This window comes from Rana temporaria, chromosome 9 (genome assembly GCF_905171775.1).
Source record: "Rana temporaria chromosome 9, aRanTem1.1, whole genome shotgun sequence".
NCBI lineage: Eukaryota > Metazoa > Chordata > Amphibia > Anura > Ranidae > Rana > Rana temporaria.
The window spans coordinates 25,442,482-25,448,481 of NC_053497.1; the positions used below are offsets into that span (position 1 = coordinate 25,442,482).

General features: G+C 42.3%; 1 protein-coding gene across 2 annotated transcripts in view; it reads right to left on the reverse strand.

The window, feature by feature from the left end:
* Positions 1 to 4,969, reverse strand: part of AVPR2 (arginine vasopressin receptor 2) — a 203,589-nt gene extending 198,620 nt beyond the window's left edge. For both annotated transcript variants that reach the window (XM_040322994.1, XM_040322993.1), the window contains exon 1: positions 4,786 to 4,969. The gene's annotated coding sequence lies outside the window, so the exon portion shown is untranslated. The remainder of the gene's footprint in view (positions 1 to 4,785) is intronic.
* Between the last annotated feature and the right edge of the window lie 1,031 nt (positions 4,970 to 6,000).

Sequence of the window (6,000 nt, forward strand, 5' to 3'; positions counted from 1 at the left end):
GAGGGTTAGTAGGACCCTGGTCATAGGAGCTTACACTTTACAATATAATGCTGGATTCACATCTATGCATTTTTAGCGCTTTTTGCATTTTGCAGATTTGCACTACAGAACGTGTTCCATAGGAAACCATGTTACATGGACTGTAGTGCAAATCTGCAAAATGCAAAAAGCACAAAAATTGCATAGGCGTGAATCCAACCTAAAGGAAGACAAGCACTGTTACAAGAGAAGAGGGCTAGTGAGACCCTGGTCATAAGAGCTTGCACTTAACAATATAAAGGGGGACAGTACTGTTACAAGATAAGGTGGTTAGTAGGACCCTGGTCATAAGAGCTTGCACTTTACAATATAAAGGGGGACAGTACTGTTACAAGATAAGGTGGTTAGTAGGACCCTGGTCATAAGAGCTTGCACTTTACAATATAAAGGGGGACAGTACTGTTACAAGATAAGGTTCATGTAGCTTTTACGGCGGCGTATCTCCAGCCGTAATTTCAAATCTGCGCCGGCGTATCGTTACGCCGATTCTCAAAGGCAAATACGCTAAAAAAATAGGCTTCCTCCGCTGACGTAACTTGAATTCGGCGGCGTAGAATTGTGTGCAATATTACGTTGGCCGCTAGGGGCGCTTCCGTTGTTTTAAGCGTAGAATATGCAAATTACCTAGATACGCCGACTCACAAACGTACGTACGGCCGGCGCAATTTATTTACGTCATTTACGTTAGGCTTTTTCGGCGTAAGGTTGCCCCTGCTATTAGGAGGCGCAGCCAATGTTAAGTATGGACGTCGTTCCCGCTTCGAAATTTTAATTTTTTACGTCGTTTGCGCAAGTCGTTTGCGAATAGGGCTGGACGTAATTTACGTTCACGTCAAAACCAATACATTGTTGCGGCGTACTTGGGAGCAATGCACACTGGGATATGTACACGGACGGCGCATGCGCCGTTCGTAAAACACGTCAATCACGTCAGGTCATCACACATTAGCATAAAACACCCCCCCCTTCCACATTTGAATTACGCGGGCTTACGCCGGCCCCATTTACGCTACGCCGCTGCAACTTACGGAGCAAGTGTTTTGTGAATACTGCACTTGCTCCTGTAAGTTACGGCGGCGTAGCGTAAATACGATACGCTGCGCCGCCGTAAGAAGAAGCGCAGGTACATGAATCTACCCCAAGGTGGTTAGTAGGACGCTGGTGATAAGAGCTTACAATCTAAAAGTGAGCCAATACGTTAATATTGTTTCTGTCTTCACGGAGGCTCGATAAGAACGTTCGTGTGGGTGCAGGACTTAAGTCTGATCGTTCTCTAGCATACTATTACAATACAAGACAAGAGGGTTAGTAGGATTCTAGTCACAAGAGCTTGCACTTTATAATATAAAAGGGAGAAAGTTCTGTTACAAGACAAGAGGGTTAGTCGGACCCCCGTCATAACAGTTTAAAATTCAAAAGTGAGCCAATACATTAATAGCATTTCAGTCTTCAAGGGAAGAACGTTTGTGTGGGTGCAGTCCCATCGCTCTCTATCATACCATTACAAGACAAGAGGGTTAGTAGGACCCTGGTCACAAGAGCTTACAATTTACAATATAAAAAGGAGACAAGCATTATTATAGGCATAGGTGTGCACAGCCTATTGCATTAGGGTGTGCACCCCAAAGCTCAAACACATATGCGTGTATGTGTATACAGTATATACGGTCGGTGTCAGTAGAGCAGTGGACAATGGCCCGGATTCAGGTACGACTTGCGCATTATTTGCGGAGGCACAGGGCAACGATTTTGCCCTACGCCCCCGCAAATAATTTGCGCTGCCCTCGATTCACGGAGCAGTAGCTCCGTAAATTGCGAGGGCGCGCCGGCAAAATCGCCCAGCGTAAGCGCGCGCAATGTAAATGATCCCGCCGGGGGCGGGAATCATTTAAATTAGGCGCGTTCCCGCGCCGAGCGTACAGCGCATGCTCCGTCGGGAAACTTTCTCGACGTGCATTGCGGCAAATGACGTCGCAAGGACGTCATTTGCTTCAAAGTGAACGTGAATGGCGTCCATCGCCATTCACAAATCACTTACGCAAACGACGTAAAATTCGAACGTCGCGACGCGGGAACGCCGGGTATTTTTTAGCATGGGCAGCCTTACGCTAAAGATGCCGTACGCAACCGAGGTAACTTGCGTACGCAGGGGGCGCGCAACATTGTGAATCGGCGTAAGTATGCAATTTGCATACTATACGCTGACCACAATGGGAGCGCCCCCTAGCGGTCAACGCAAGAATGCAGCCTAAAATCTGCGTGGCATAAGAGCCTTATGCCACGCAGATTTTCGGCTGCAGTTGGCGTAACGAGTTCTCCGAATCAGGAGGCGCAAGTCAGCAATTGCGCTGCGTAACTATGGTTACGCAGGCGCAATTGCTTACTGAATCTGGGCCAATGTCAGCAGGGCAGAGTTTGGTGTCAGTGGGGCAGAGGACAGTGTCAGTAGTTTTTATTTTTACTATTTTATTATTTTTTACAATTAAATTAAAAAAAAAAAAAATTTGTATTGTATTGTATTTTGTAATAATAATAATAATAATAATAATAATAATAATAATAATAATAATAATAATAATAATAATAAAAAATATAATACAATATTTTTTTTTAATTATTTAATTGTAAAAAATAGAATTGTAAATAATAATATTAATAATAAAATATTATTATTATTAATATTATTTACAATTTTAATTTTTTTTAAACATTTTTGGTGAACTATCATGGGTCTAAACAGGGGGGCATCTATTTTTTTTCAAATGTATTTATTATTAATTTACAATTTTAATTATTTTCAATTCTTTTTGGGAGCCTGCATCTGCAGCATACAAGGTGATTAGGGTGTGCCCAGGCACACCTGGCACACCCTGTGCGCACACCTATGATTATAGGCCATGAGGGTTACTAGGACCCTGGTCATAGGAGCTTGCAATTTACAAAATAAAAAGAGACAGTACCATTGCAATGCAACACAAGAGGGTTAGTAGGACCCTGGTCACAAGAGCTTACAATTTACAATATAAATGGAGACAGTGCCACTACGAGACAAGAAGTTTACTAGGACCCTGGTCACAAAAAGCTTACAAGGGAGACTGTACTGTTACAAGACAAGAGGGTTAGTATGACCCTGGTCATATGAGCTTCCAATTTACAATATAACTGGAGACAAGCACTGTTACAAGACAAGAGGGTCAGTAGGACCCTGGTCACCAGAGCTTACACTTAACAGTATAAAGGGAGACAGTACTGTTACAAGACAAGAAGGTTAGTAGGACCCTGGTCATAAGAGCTTACAATCTAAAAGTAAGCTAATACATTAATAGCATTTCTGTCTTCAAGTCTGCTTGGGAAGAACGTTTGTTAAGTCTAATCGCTCTCTAGCATACTATTACAATACAAGAGAAGAGGGTTAGTAGGACCCTGGTCACAAGAGCTTACAATTTACAATATAAAAATGGAGACAGTACAGTTAAAGACAAGAGGGTTATAAGGACCCTGGTCATAGGAGCTTGCAATTTACAATATAAAGGGAGACAGTACCATTACAACACAAGAGGGGTAGTAGGACCCTGGTCCCAAGAGCTTACAATTTACAATATAAAAAAAGGGAGACAGTACAGTTAAAGACAAGAGGGTTAGAAGGACCCTGGTCATAAGAGCTTACAATCTAAAAGTAAGCTAATGCATTAATAGCATTTCTGTCTTCAAGTCTGCTTGGGAAGAACGTTTGTTAAGTCTAATCGCTCTCTAGCATACTATTACAATACAAAAGAAGGGGGTTAGTAGGACCCTGGTCACAAGAGCTTACACTTAACAGTATAAAGGGAGACAGTACTGTTACAAGACAAGAGGGTTAGAAGGGCCCTGGTCAAAGGAGCTTACAATTTACAATATAAAGGGAGACAGTATTATTACAACACAAGAGGGGTAGTAGGACCCTGGTCACAAGAGCTTACACTTTACAGTATAAAGGGAGACAGTACTGTTACAAGACAAGAGGGTTAGAAGGACCCTGGTCACAAGAGCTTACACTTTACAATATAAAAAGGGAGACAGTACAGTTAAAGACAAGAGGGTTAGAAAGACCCTGGTCATAGGAGCTTACAATTTACAATATAAAGGGAGACAGTACCATTACAACACAAGAGGGGTAGTAGGACCCTGGTCACAAGAGCTTACAATTTACAATATAAATAGAGACAGTGCCACTACGAGACAAGAGGATTACCAGGACCCTGGTCACAAGAGCTTACAAGGGAGACAGTACTGTTACAAGTCAAGAGCGTTAGAAGGACCCTGGTCATAGGAGCTTGCAATTTACAACATAAAGGGAGACAGTACTGTTACAAGACAAGCTTAGTAGAACTCTGGTCTAAAGAGCTTACAATCTAAAAGTGAGCCAATATGTTAATAGCATTCCCGCCTTCGCTGTGGCTCAGAAAGCACACTTGTGTAAGTACAGTAATTAAGTTGCCCTCTAGTAAAGTTTTCTTTTCTCCCAATTAATACCAAATGATACAAAACCCACTCACCCCTCTCTGGAGGGTCTATTAGTGTTCTGGAGGAGCAATACAATGTCACCAATCCACTCTCTGACCTCAGGCACACACTGACACATTTCCATCTGATCTTTTCTAGAAAACCATTGCATTTCTGCAGCAAGTTTTCACCCTTATCTGTCCAAGTGTTTGCCTTGCACAGATAGTCTATCAGTTGTGGTGACAGCAGAACAATTGCCCTTACCTTCCAATGTGAATGGAGAGGATTAGGTCCTCTGTCCTGGCATCTGTGTATGTAAATCCAAGAATTAGGAGAAGCCTTGCAGAGAATTCAGCTTTGTAGATCCAGAGCAGGTAAAAGGGAAAGGCTGATGTGCCTGGGGTCTGGTGTAGTTGTGTGTTTGACAGCAGAGTGACGCTCTATTACTGAGAGCTGCATGAGGGTGGAAGAAGAGGAGGAGGAGGGCTGGGAGCATTGTACAGGGGCTGGCAGATACATCGCATCTCTCTCCCCATGAATGGGCTTTTCACAACTCATATAAATGGTTTTAACACAGAAAAAAAAAAAACTGAAAAAAATTAAATATTAATAAACATTATATATCATTTTATTTTTATTTAATGTTTTTTTTATTTGTGTGTATATATATATATATATATATATATATATATATATATATATATATATATATATATATATAATAAAAAGTAACATTGATGTTTAAGCCAATCACATTAATATTATTTTTCTCTTTTCCCCTTAGATGGATGCTCGTTCGGTCTAGGGGAATCGGCTATTTGTTTTAAAATATGATCCGTACTTACCGTTTTCGAGATGCATCTTCTTCCGTCGCTTCCGGGTATGGGTCTTCGGGAGCGGGCGTTCCTTCTTGATTGACAGTCTTCCGAGAGGCTTCCGACGGTCGCATCCATCGCGTCACTCGTAGCCGAAAGAAGCCGAACGTCGGTGCGGCTCTATACTGCTCCTGCGCACCGACGTTCGGCTACTTTCGGAAAATCGTGACGCGATGGATGCGACCGTCGGAAGCCTCTCGGAAGACTGTCAATCAAGAAGGAACGCCCAGTCCCGCAGCCCATACCCGGAAGCGGCGGAGAAGATGCATCTCGTAAACGGTAAGTACAGGTCATATTTTAAAACAACTAGCCGATTCCCCTAGACAAAATGAGCATGAAGCTAAGGGGAAAATGTGTTCTCTATGGGTGAACCTCCGCTTTAAACCCCCTTCCTTCCCAGAGGACTTTTTGCGATTCGGCACAGCGTCACTTTAACTGACAATTGCGCGGTCGTGCGACGTGGCTTTTTTCCCCACAAGTAGAGCTTTCTTTCAGTGGTATTTGATCGCCTGTGCGGTTTTTATTTTTTGCGCTATAAACAAAAAAGAGCGACAATTTTGAAAAAAAATACATTATTTTTTACTTGTTGCTATAATAAATATCC